General features: G+C 50.5%; 1 protein-coding gene across 4 annotated transcripts in view; it reads right to left on the bottom strand.

The window, feature by feature from the left end:
- SACS (sacsin molecular chaperone) overlaps positions 1–3497 on the bottom strand; it is a 70582-nt gene extending 67085 nt beyond the window's left edge. For all 4 annotated transcript variants that reach the window (XM_054586533.1, XM_054586535.1, XM_054586537.1 and 1 more), the window contains exon 1: positions 3232–3497. The gene's annotated coding sequence lies outside the window, so the exon portion shown is untranslated. The remainder of the gene's footprint in view (positions 1–3231) is intronic.
- Between the last annotated feature and the right edge of the window lie 9785 nt (positions 3498–13282).

Raw genomic sequence — 13282 nt, 5'->3', positions numbered from 1 at the left:
AAATCCTGGGTATTTTTTTTTTTTCATTCAGTAGCAGGGCCTCTGGGAAATACGAAGCTGAGCTGGACATACTACTATACTCTCCAGGACCAGAATGTCTTAGGACAGCCACTGAGCTTTTAATATAATACACAAAAACATTAATAAACAAAACTAGTGAGGCATTTGGCATGTCATGGAAAACTGAGGAAGATCGAATATAATTAATGTTTTAAACTTAAAAATCCAACACATTAATATCCTTACGCTCAAAGTAACTATGATTTAATTCATCAGTGAAGGTTCTGTTTATATTGGGTTGCCAGATTTAATTTAACAAAAATATATTTAGTAAAGTTTGCATTTTATTTATTTTTTATTATTATTTTATCATTTTATTGTATTTTTCTATTAAATAAATAACAAATGACTTTTTTAGTAAATGCATGTTTCACGCAGTATTTCTTGTGTTTTATCTGATAATCCCATGAAAACTTTTTTAACAGTTAAATGTATCATCGCATTAAAAACAAGGAGAAAGGCTAAATGTCTACTTCTACGTAAAATTGCTCACAGATTTCAGATACATAAGAATTCAAATACGTACTCTAGCACTTAGTACTTTAATGAGATGAGGTCTATGAAGTTTAAATGATTGCCCATTGAGATAATAGAATGGCCATGGCTCTTTGTAAAGTGTTGGCGTTTCAGGACATGTGAGCCACCAAAGGCTGTGTTTTCTGGACTAGACAACAGACTCACGGTCTAACCTAGGGCAGAGTATGTGAAACCAGCGTCGGTCTGGATGTCAAAGTGCCGTGAGTGGGACAGGTTTCTCCTTACGAAACCAAGACCATGAGAAGGGACCCAGCATGGGGAGCAGAGCTCCGGGCTTGCAATCTGAGGACTCACTCCTGTTCAGCACAAAAGCAAACTTAAATATCATCAGCCCGCCCTCTCTTTTTCTCAGTTTGATATTTTATAATCTGCTAAAAGGGGCTGCCTGTTTCAGACAGCTATGGTGAGATGAAAACAGACAACGTATGGGAAACCACATTTTTTCAATCGAATAATTGGTATAAAGCAAGTACTCCCCAAAGAGAAGTATATGCATTGTGCGTCCCGGTCTGGAAGGAAACTGAAGGATTTCTGCTCCATACCTCTTATCCTAGAGGTGAGGTTAAATGACCTTTCAATCGGCACAAAGAGAAGCCAAGGCAAAGCCAAGCCCCTCCCCGCGATTCCCAGTCCAGGGTTCCTTCCACCCTCCTGAGGGTCCCCATAGGTGCTGGCGCACAGCTCCTTCCTAGAAATCTGACCCAGCGCGCTCCGCGGAGAGTTGAAGGAAAGCGAAGGGAGCTGGGAAAAAGGCAGAATAAAAGAAACTGCAACAGTGGCAGGATTGGCAACAGGAAGCGCACAGTGCCCCCCAAGTTGTCCGCAGTCACGACAGCAACGGACCTGTCCTGATTCCCAGCCTGGCGCCCTCTGCATCCATCACAGTGAGCGGCCCGCACGTGGACTCGCGGCAGGATGGTCCCTGTCGTCACCCCACTGCCGTCGCCGTGAAGGGTCTCCTGGGAGCCCCCCCCGCCCCCGAGGGGAGCCGGCCTTCTGTTCCTGGAGATGAGACTCTCCCGGCAACGTGGGAACGGCAGCCCTGCTTTCATAGGCGCGAGGCCTTTAGCAAGGACTGACTCTCCTTTTTGTGCTTGGTCAGAGCTACCTATTTGGTCAAAAAGCACTTCAAAATGTGCTCCTTGAGGGAAGTGGTATGAGAAACCATGGCGGCCTGCTTCCCCGTGGGTGGGAAGATGGGCAGAGCGTGGACTGAATGGGGAGTGGCGGACACCTGCTGAGCAGGTTACATTGTGCCAAGGACGCGCTAGGTGCTTGGCCTTCACCTGCGTCCCCTCCTTCCCACCGCGTGACACTCGTGTGAACTCTGCCTGCCGTCACCTCCAACGCAGGAAGGAACTGAGGCTTACAGTAGGGAAGTGAACGTTCGGTGGCTGCAGAGCTAGGTTGTGGCAGAGCAGAGAGGGGGACCCAAGGCTTCTTTCTGAGAGTCAATCCAGCCACAGGCAACCCTACCTAAGAGGCTCCTGTAAACTCATCCTGGTCTTACAAAGCTGTAATCAGACTTTCCTTCCTATGATGTGACGAATGGAAAGCTTCATGTTTAATCATGACAAAGGTCTTACAAACCAAGTGAGGTTCGAGGAAAACACAGGGATATGGGCGGATTTAGCCAGGTTTGCTTGAAAGGGAGACCGAGGGGTCTTGATCTAGAGAGAAAAGGAGGGTATCAGCCAGCCCCAAAGCCAAGAACGGTGAAGGAAGGAGGAAGGGAGCAGCCACAGAGGAAAAGGGAAAAGAAACAGATGTCATTGGCCCATGGCAGGTAGTGAGACTTCCAGGCAAGACTAGGGAAAGAAAGCTGGTTGGTTAGTCCTAAGTAAAACCAGTGGGGCTTAATAACCACTCGTTCACCTAGCATGTGTCTGGTTATCATTGGGTAGCTTAACAACACGATGTGGAAAACGTACTCTTCATGTGACAAATAAGATGCGGTTAAGTGTCAACTACTTTTATCTGCATTGGTGGAGAAATAAAGAGCTCCCCTTGGGTGTAACTTCCGGCAGGTGGGCAGGGGAGCTGCAAGGAATTAATGTGCTTTCACCTTAAATGGGGCAGGCTTTCATTCCCCAGAAAGGGTAAAATTAAGGCCAAACAACTGACCCGTCAGAAACAAACCTCGCACTTTCACTGAGGTATCAACTTTGTTTTAAGGGAAAAAACAAAACAAAACAAAACAAGAGATTTTTGTTGTTAAAACTGGAATACTCTTTCTAATAATTTACTGATCACTTATTCAAATAAATAAAGATTATAACTAAAAGCAGGATTTTTCAAATATTATTACATAAGATTAACTACCAGGTACGGAGTCCTGTAAGGGCATGCTGTTTAAAATGAGAGCGATGGCTTTAAATTAAACTGCAAGCTTAATTTAAGTGGGGGAACCCACTTCTTACTCAGCAGGACTCCGGGCCCCCCTCTCGCGATCGCAGCCGCGGACCCCGAGCGCCAACAGCGCGACCCCGGGCGGAGGTCAACACGACAAAGCCGGTGCCTGAGCGCCCGGACCGCGGCGGACCTCGCCAATCCTAACGCGGCAGCTAACGCCTCCCCGCGGACGCGCAGCCCGCCTGCCGGGGCTACACGTTTCCCAAAGAGCCCGGTACTCACAGCCGCACAGCACGCCCCGGAGGACTCTCTCTCCTTCCCCGAGGGAAAGCGGCCACCGCCTCCACCAACACCTGCAGCGACCTGCCGAGCCGGCGGCCGCGCGGCTGGCCCCGGACTGCGCGCCGCTCAGGTCGCGGCGCCCCCGGTCTCCCTAAGCCTCCTCATCCCCTTCGCCTCGGCTGTCTCGCTGGCTGTCTCCCTGCTTTTGTTCCCCTTTGTCCCATCAGCAGGTCCCAGCAGCGTGACTGCCACTGCACTGCACTGGGTCCAGCAGGCTGGATGCGCTGGCTGCCGCAGTCAGCAGCACCGCCCCCGCCCCCAACTCAGGGCCCGCTTTTTTTTTTTTTTAAAGAGACAGGACTAGCCTCAACCTTACGTTTCAATAATGCTGCAAAATGCAGCCTCGTTGCTCGCAGCTGGTGCTGTAAAATAACAGGAAGTGCATTAGCTGGTCTCTTCACGTTGCAGAGATTAATTTTAGGAGGCAGGCATGGCTAACAACCGGCTGGCTCTATGAAACACCAGCCGTGTGACCTTAGGCAAGTCACACACGGGTCTCATTTACCTCGCGGGAAATAAGAGTTGTGACCAGGCCATGTCCAGTCTGGAATCCATATAATTTACCAAAATTAAATTCAAAAACATCCGCTACACACTCATTGTTTGCATGGCAGCTTCCGGCTCACAAAGCGCTTTCTGTATTTTATTGGAATTTGGGTACGAGGTTCCAAAGGTTTTTAAAAAAGTCATTCACTCAAAATGCTTTGTGAACTGTGAAATACTGTGCAATTATAATGTTCTAATTTGTCATTATTATTGTCAATTTCATAATAACAATACTGTAACAATAAATCAAATAGGCCTCTATCTCCTTATTTCCTACGAAGGGGGGTGTGAAACACCAAGCGAGCCTGTTCTTTAAACAGCCCACCCCCCACCTCTTGGGTGCATTACATTCCTTCCTGACGAGCGCCCCCGCTTTTGCGACCGCCCCCCTGGTCAGCGGGGACCGAGAACCGAGGCCTCCCCGAGCAGCTCCCACTCGCTGTGCCTCGGAAGGAAATCCCAACTCACCTCTGCCAGCTCCAGACCTGAGGAAGCTCGGCCGGTCTTTCCTGGGGAGACAAAAGCGGGTCCCTGATGCGATCATTCACTTCCGGGGCAGAGTCGCCCACCTCTCTAAGGGGTGGCCCCACACAGACCCCGAATCTAATGCCGTCTCCTTCCCGTTCTTGACTCACAGATTCAGACATATTACATATAATAGATAATTTACATATTACATTATAATTCGGATCTATTCTATGCTGTATATGATTTATATTGTACATATTGTATATTATACATTAACATATAGATGCTATATTATTTATCTAATATGTGTAATATATCTGAACCGTAACAGTTTTCTAGGACGGCGATGCTCTGAGTCCCCGGGCCTCCCACGCCCACTCCCAGGGACTTAACGGACAGGCTGTCACGGCCCAGCTTCCACGGAGCAGCTTTCTGCGCAAAGCCGAAGTCCTGCTTCTTTTGTCCCTGCTTCACAATATAACGACCTTGCAATGAGGAATTGCCAACTTCGTTCATCTTAAGTACAAGGTACCCAATCTGCCACAGGATGCAGTGCAGGCGAAATTATAATTGGTTTCTAAGGGGATGCATGAAGCCACCCTGATCACCTAAAAAAAACCACACAGCATTTTACAGGCCTGTCATCTTGCCATTGTCAGTGATCCTGCTCGGCTCCCTGCGGCGGCCACAGGGCAACACCGAGTTCACACAGGCAGCAGTTGTCCCACCGGAGCCTCCCAGCTCCACATTGACCGAGAAAAATTTGAGAAATAGTTTATTTGAAATCGGTAAAAACCAGCCATAATCACACCACCCAGTGAAACCGTTGGTACTTTAGTGCGTGTAACTGATTCCAGGTTATTTCCTAGGAACCTGTGTGCAAGCAACAGCTGTTTATTTATTTACTGCGCGTCCTCTGTGGGTAAGGCCTCCCCCCACGTGCTGCAGCAAGCCAGCAGCGGGCGCTGCGCCACGCGGCGCTTCCACTCTCGTGGGGTGACCGAGCACGCGTAAACAAACACACGTGCCAAGTGGGAAAATAAACGTCCCTGAGGAAGCTAAGCGGTATCAGAAGATAGTAGTGGCGCTGGCGAGGTCCTATTTTAGACAGAGAAGTTCAACCAAAATTTATTTACTGGACACTTATCACACGTAAGGATGATCAAATATAGACTTTTAGAAGCAGAGCTACAATTCTTAATTTAATGACCTTGAAGTTGGTGCAATCAAAGAAAAAAAATACAAAGACAGTCATTCAATATTTTCATATATTTTTTCTCTCCTTTCATACTCAAAATGTTAGTTTATTGTTGATCATACAATTATCATATCACTGCGCTCTTCCTGTAAATAACTGAAGCACTTCAGCTAAGACAAACCTTTTCTAACCAGCACATCCCCCACTTCTCATCTCAGAATAAGTCGCCATGGTCATATGTGCACTCGCGCAAATGTAGCCACAGGTTGTGTCGAATCTTCCGAAGATCATAAATTGTATTTTCCTTCTTGCAGCTCGCTTTTCTCACCTAATAATCTCAGTAAAGTTTCATGTCTCCAAGCCAGCTACATAATTCGCAGGTCCCAGTGCCAAATGAAAACATTGGGCATCGTGTTCAAAATGACTAAGAACTTCAAGACGGTGACAACAGAGCGTTAAACCAAGTGTGGGGCCCTTCTGAGCGGGGGACCGGCTGGGGTTCATGAAGCCGGTCCTGATAGAAACATGGGAGATGTTTACAATGTGTTCAATGGGAAAGAAGATACATGACTAAATGCGCCGTGACTGTCAACGCCTAGAACCTGTATGCAGACGCTAAAAGTCTGCAAAGGAGCTCCAGACGATCAAACAGGTGCTCAGGTGGCAAGATCAGGGAGTTTCAGCAAAATCTTCTGTCGCACTTTCATCATATTATTTGGGGGATGGGAACCCACATCTGTAGAAACAGGGTAATGAGTGATGAGGTAGGTGCAGGGTCTCTGCCGAACTGAGTGTCCCCTAGAGCAGCACCCCTGCCACCCCACCTCGGGGGTCCCCGGTGTGGCCAGTGGTCACAGGGAGAGACCGCGTCTGGGTGCGGCCCTGCACGTGGCCACCACGGTGGCGGTCGTGGCCGTCCCGCGCCGCTGGTCGTCAAGAGCCTGCCTGGCCTGGGCGCTGCCCTGGCAGCTCCCTGCAGGGCTCTTCCCACGCAGGTCCGGGAAGACAACGGAAAGGCCTGGCCGGGGACGGTGAGGCACAAACTAGGAAAGCACCTGTGCTGTTAGTGTAAGGCGTAAACCCAGTAGCTGAAGGAAAGTGTCTCCGTCCAGGTCCTGAGCCTCCCTCCCGGCTCGGTGCTGTCAGCTGATCCTCTCTGGGTGTCTTGCAGTCTGTGCCCTGTGTCTCCTGTGCCCAGGCTTCCCTGGGCCTTTCTGGTCACCAGAGGGCACGTGTCCGTGTGGCGTCTCAGCTGCACAAAGCTGACAGTATGAGGGTACAGTGACGGGTCCCAGGCTGGGGGTGCTGGGCGGATATGAACCACGCCTGGGAGCCCGCCAGACCTCTTACCTGGAACATTCTCCAAGAATGAGCAAAGCCAGGGAGGGAAGACAAACACATGGTCTGTTAAGAAGGTTGCACAGTGAGACCGAGACATGCGTGAAGCGGGGCGGCCCGTGTTTTAACGCCAGGTACCGAGGCCAGTAGCGTGGGAAGGGGCTGGGCAGGGGCGGGGGGGGCGCGTTCACTCAACCAGCCCGCGGCACCAGGCGAGCAGGGACCCCGCCCAGAGCAGAGCAGCCTCCCCCAGCACGCTCTGCGCTGACCGCGGCCTTCCCACGCCCTGGGAAGGGCCTGCGAACGCAGCGACTGCTCACAGCTACCCAGCGGTACCAGGTTTGGACGTTGTGGGTGATCGGATGTTTATCACACGACGCTTCACGAGGTGAACTGAGCACAACCCTGTGGACCCAGACAGCCGCTTCCCGACAGCTGACAGGGTGCGCCCTGCTCTGCTCAGTCAGGCGTAGCGACAGGCATAGCTGAGGACACGTGGACCATTGAGAGGCCAGAGTTCTGACCCCAATGTGTGTAAACGACCTCCATCAAAGTCGCGTCTTTGGTGGGTGAATGCTGGACACTGTCTCGTCGGTCAGAGCACAGCTTCATGTCCTCCAACGACTCTTCATGGAACATCCTCCTCTCTGTCCTGGCCGCGGGCACCTCACTTACGTGAGACGTTCAGGACCTACTTGGGCACTTGGCCTTCCTCCTGCTGACACAGGCCAGTGGCCTGGGCTGAGTCCCGGCCAGCTGAGCAGGCCTCTCTCCCCCAGCATCCTCCCATGCAGCACGTGGGGGTCCCTCACTGGCCAGGCTGGTCCACAGGTCATGGGAGCCACTTCCACGTTTCACGGCCATATCGTGAACACTTTCCACTGTATTCTCAGTCGGAAGCCACATAAACTGGATTTTCCATCTTTCATCAAGGAACTGAGGACGCAGAAAGAGGGTAATTTTCTATTATGCATTCCTGAAAAATCTTTGTAAGTCTCACTTGAGGCTCTTTCAGGCGCCCTATCGTAGGAGCCCAGAATCACAAACCTCCTGCTGTTAAAATGAGGCACAGCAAGGCCAAGTGACCTCCTACCAGTAACGCGGTTCATAAGAGTGAAATGACAAGTATCTGCAAAGCGCTCATCGGAATCTATGCGTCATGATTCCCAGTCCAGGACTAGGCTTTCCTTTTATTATTCCAACATGCCTCCCCTCCCACAGTCACGCCATACAACGGGCGATGTTAAGCGTTAATTGTAACCCCGGTGGGAAGACAGAGGCCGAGATGGGAGTGCTGGCGCCCAAGGACGGCGCCCCAGGACCCCGCAGAGGCTAGACGAGGCAACGAGGGCTCCCCAGAGCTTTCAGGGGAGTGTCTCTCCAACCCCCAGATGTCACCCTCACGGCCCCCAAATCTGTGAGAAAATCAACGTTTGTCCTTAACGCCATCAACGTGGCTGACGTTTGTGATGGCAGCTCTGGGACCCTACCATACTGTATGAGAGCAAAAAAGACCAGGTTTGAAAATGAGGGCTGGCGTAGCTGCCGAGATGCTGAGTGACAATGTCCGTATCTGTCGGGTGCAGCCAGTAGGCGAGAAGGGGAAGAGGTGAGTTGGAAGGAACCGGCTCCCAGAGGGGAGGGCTGGCGAAGCACGTCTCCAGCAGAGGGCAGGCCAGAGCCCCCAGCCCGGGCGGCTGCTGGGCCCGCAGGTGGACTTGCTTCTTCGCTAGGGGAGGCAAGACCCAGCGGTGAGGGCCCTTCTCCTGTAGAACAGCGTAGGGAAGACAGTACCGTGGCATTCTGTGGGCCACACGCTGCATTCTACAGGGACAGCGCGTGATGAGTTACAGTTAGAACTTTTGGTGGGAGCTATGACTTCTGGCCTGAAAGCCACAAAGCAGCTGGGGGCCCAGCCTTGACCCCCGGCGCTGCACGTAGTTATTGTAACAGTGCCCGGCGGGTCCGGGAGATTCCAGGGCATCGCTTTGGCGAGTGCGTGATGGTCTGACCGCTACGCTGTGCGCCTGGAACGAATCCAAAACAACACTGGAAGTAAACTGTAACTGAGAAAGATGGAAAAGTAAAGAACATAAACAGTAAATTTAAAAAGTAAACAAATAAAGCGAGTTTAGGAAAGAAACGAAGAGGCTTTCCGTTGTCTGAACCAGGCCCATCTGGACTTTCCTCAGGGTAATCTCCCTTAGTTAAAGGCGGCTGACTTTGCCCTTGAATCAGATCTGCAAATTACCTTCCCAGCATCCCCTAGATGAGCGTTTGATTGAGTAACTGGAGAGAGTAGTCGGGTTGAGTTGACACATGATAAAGAAAAACACCGCCACCCCAGCCCCGAGCTTCGGATTCCGGGCTGCAGCGCGCTGGGCGCCCCAGTGGGGCCCGCAGCTGCTTTCTGGCTTTGTGCCCAGAAGGCACTGTTTCCGCCAAGAGTTCTGACTGCACCTCGTCATGCACTGTCCCAGCAAAACGCAATCCGCTGCAAAACTTGGTTAAGAACAGAGATGGTGCATCAAGAGGAATCTAACAGAAAGGTGTACTGAAGAGCGAACGTAGAAATAATCCCTTGGCTCTTCCACCCTCCACAAGAGTCGACTTGTCCACTCCAGCAGGGAGAGCTCATGGACCCTCCCTCCCCCCCACCCCCCTAACACGGCTGGAAGCCTGTGTCAGGGTGCCCTGAGGTCATGGACAACATCACATTTTTATTTCAGGGCTAAAAATAAAGAGTCGTTGCCCAGGAGTAAGGGGTCAGACAGAGTTGGTTCCTGCCAGGGTTCTCGGTGGAGGATTTAGACAAGAGGCTACAGGTTGGTGGCAGTAAGCCTGGGGACAGGAGCCAACCCACGCAGGAAAGCAGAGCAGAAAGCTGGAAAGGGCCAGGAACCGAGCGATGTCACGGAGCAGCAAACCAAGGCCAAGGACTGCCTACCCTTCAAACTCTGCTGACATGGGGAAAACAGCGAGATGGTTTCTGGGAGTTTTCCATTATTTGCGGAATAAGAAGGGTGACTGGTCGGATGCAAATCATACCTACCACACTCTGACCCACCAGTCTCAGCAGGCTGTCATGTGAATTAAAGGAGCTAAGGCACCTATAAACAAGATATAGAGTAAGGTGGATTGATACGCTGCCTTGCACCTAACAGCTACCCAAGGAATGTGTGCTTCATTGCACTAAATTAGACCCAACACCCATTCAGCAAATGAAAAACGTATTTGAAATCAAAAGAATTGTATGTGTTGATTCAGGAAAACAAGGATAAATTTGATTTTTCTGGCAAAAATGAGACGACATCATGGTTGTGAAATATTTGCAATTTTAATTTAAATATTCCCACTGAATGACAGTCTTTGAAAGAGAAATGAAGCGCTCCGGAGAGGCATTCGCGATGCCGCACTAGTCCCTCTAATCTGAAAAGTGCAGAAGTGACTTTGCGCAGTTGATTTGCGGGCTCTTTTCATGTAATCCGGGAGGGAAGGGTGGACCCAGGAGATACAGAAGCAGGGAAAACCATGGAATGCCCCTAGCAAACTTTGGAAGGTCACCAAAGACCATCTCTGCTTCGGGCCAGCCTGAATCTAAACCCCCCAGGGGAGACGAGAGCTCGCCTCGCCTGCCAGGCCACCTGCTCCTCATTCGTCAGGATGACATTTAGCGTCAAATGTGCCCTCTTGAATTCTGGAAGGCAGCCTGGGGCGTGGTGACGGCATTTTTTCCTTGGATCTTGAAAGTAAAATGTATTTAGTCAAGTAGCAACAGCACACAGGGCTTCATGTGAACCTTGGGAAGTTGCTTCCCATTCTCTATTAGGCCATTAAGTAAACTTCACTGGTTTGTAAAGAATCGCTTGACGAGGCAGCTGGATGCTTTGAGAAAGATCAGCATTAACTGGAGGCCGTGACTGAGCACAGAAACTGTTCTTCAGTTGAACGTCGAATGTCATCACTTAGCTGTGTGGCCTTGCGAGAGTTCACGACCCACCCTGGGTCACAGTTTCCTCATTTGTTAAGGGGGTGTCTCATCACGTTTTTTATTTTCTTCTTGGGGCGCTCGCTGGCTGGTTGGGGAGAGGCAGCTCTCCCAGGGTGAGGTAGTTCCTATAAATAGCAAACAGCGTCCCTGAGAGCGTCCTTTCCCATGTGAACCAACCAGCCAAAGTCACAGACCCGGCGGCCTTCTTTGTCCAACTCACAACCACGCCAGCGTTCCCCTTGCCCCACATGCCCGTGGCCCGGGTCCTGGACGATTAGAGACCCCTTTTTACAGCACAGAGCCCACCAAAATTATGCAAGGTATCCAATCCTTTTTAAAAATAGTTTATTTTTATTGTATTTTTCCGTGACCATTTATCTCCCGTATACCCTCTTCCCCCTCCCCCTCCCCTCCCCCTTCCCCCGCCGCAATCACCACACTGTTGTCCATGTCCATGAATCTTCTTCTTTTTTATCTTTTGCTAGATCCCTCTAAAAATAATCCTTTTTTTTGTTTGTTTGTTAATACCTCCTTTGCCCCATCCTTCTTCCTATAAAACCCTTCCAATTTGCACAGCCTCTCAGAGTGATTTTTAGTTGCTACATGGGATGCCGCCCAAAACACAGGGTCTGGCACAAAAACATGCCCCTTTTTTAAATTACAAAATCACAAACGTGTAATCCTGTCCATACACTATCACACTCAGGCACACCATACGACGTTTTAGGTGAAATGTTCAAATTAAAACTAGAAAATATTATACCCCTATTATTACCCTACCAACTCATGCAGGCCTTACTTTTGCCAGACGCTGTATGAATCAATAAGTAAAGCCAGTTAGATCTCCAAATTGACTGTTAGGCTTAGTTTTTTAACAGAAGAAAAATTTAAAAATCTCCTCCCTTTTACAGGACAAAGGAGAATGGTGGCTGCCAGGGCCTGGGGGTGTTAGCAGCCAAACGGCACCAGCGCCTTACGGGCAACGGGACCTCGGCTCAGGAACCTCAGTGCTCGGGTCCTCACTGAGAAAGAATTCAAAGCCAAGGCTCCAATGCCGGCAAAAGTTTATGTAGAAAGTCACAGAAGTAGAAGACGTGAGCTGTGGAAGAAGTGAGCCAGCTGGGCTGTGTGGGTTCAGGAACCAGATATAGAGAAAAAAGAAGACCCCTTGGTTGGAGCCGAGGAAAGAGAAAGGCAGAGAGACCGTGCCTGGGAGACGGAGAGAGGACACACAGGAGTGTGCCCCAGGGAGGGAGAGCTCACGCCATGTCCTCCTCCATCCTGAGGGTCTTTATCTACTTTCGAAAGGGGATTTAGGGGAGGTCCCAGGGGACCTCCCGATCTCGTTTTGCTGCTTTTCTGGGCCTGGAGCTGAAGCACAGCGTTGGCCTAGGTGTTATCTCTAGTTTGGCCAAAACTCTGTGTCAGTGGTCAAGAGACCGCAGGCTTTGTTCCTAAGATTATTTGGGGCAGGCCAGAACCTCTCTGTCCTAAGGGCCTAATGCGTGAGAAGGTGGTCATGCAAGGGCTTGGTTGGGCTATTTTACAGACCCCTTGTTCCTTCTCTAGGGGGTCTAAAACCACATGACTAGCAACATGCCAGGGAGGAAGGGTCAGGGGCAGGCCTGAACCACATGACTAGCAGCATGAAAAGTCAGGGGGTCTACACAGCATGACCAGCAATATGCTGGGGGAGGAAAGGTCACCCTGGGGGTCAGGTCCTTGTTTTTCCAGTTTGTCCGTTGCTAGGCACCTGGGGCTCCACCTGGCGACGTTCCATACCTGCCCTATCGATTCCCACTTGGCCCACGCCTGTCTGACGGTCTGCTACAGAGGGAGAGGAGAATGAAGAGCTGAAATGTAATAAATTTGGAGTTTCAGCTTTTCAAGATGAAAAGTGTTCTGGACATTGATTGCACAACAACGTGAATGTTCTTAACAACGCTGAAATTACAACGGACGAAGATGGCGGCTTTTTACATTATGTATATTTTGGCACAATTACAAATGTTTTAAAAGCTATCGTGACTATTTCTTATCCCTTCGTGTATCTGCCTTTTCTTCCTAACTAGAATAGAAACCTCTTGGAGGCAGAAAACATGTCAGCACCTTTCAGAACCCAAAGCCAGGGCTCACGATCTGAGCAGGACGGATATGCTGATGGGAAACCCTACAAGTGAAGATCTGCAACGTGGGGTCTCTTATTCTCCTTCTTATTCCCCAGCATCTGTTACAGTGCCCTCGATGGAGTAAGCAATCGGTAAATGTCCATTCATGGTGATGAGAAGGACCCGAAGGACTCTTGGACCCGTCCTCCTTCTCCTAGTGGTGGCCGCAGGGGCATGGCAGGCTCAGGCGGAGTCGCCATGCTTCCCGCAGCCGCGGAGCGGGTCTGCCACCTGCCGCCCCGCAGAGGCTGTGGAGACCTGGACTAGAAGCCGGTGCCGCGT

This window comes from Pteronotus mesoamericanus, unplaced genomic scaffold, assembly GCF_021234165.1.
Source record: "Pteronotus mesoamericanus isolate MK-2021 breed Mesoamerican mustached bat unplaced genomic scaffold, CSHL_Meso_final contig_94, whole genome shotgun sequence".
Classification (NCBI taxonomy): domain Eukaryota; kingdom Metazoa; phylum Chordata; class Mammalia; order Chiroptera; family Mormoopidae; genus Pteronotus; species Pteronotus mesoamericanus.
The sequence above is the reverse complement of the archived record's forward strand: the minus strand, read 5'-3'. Positions and strand labels throughout refer to the sequence as shown.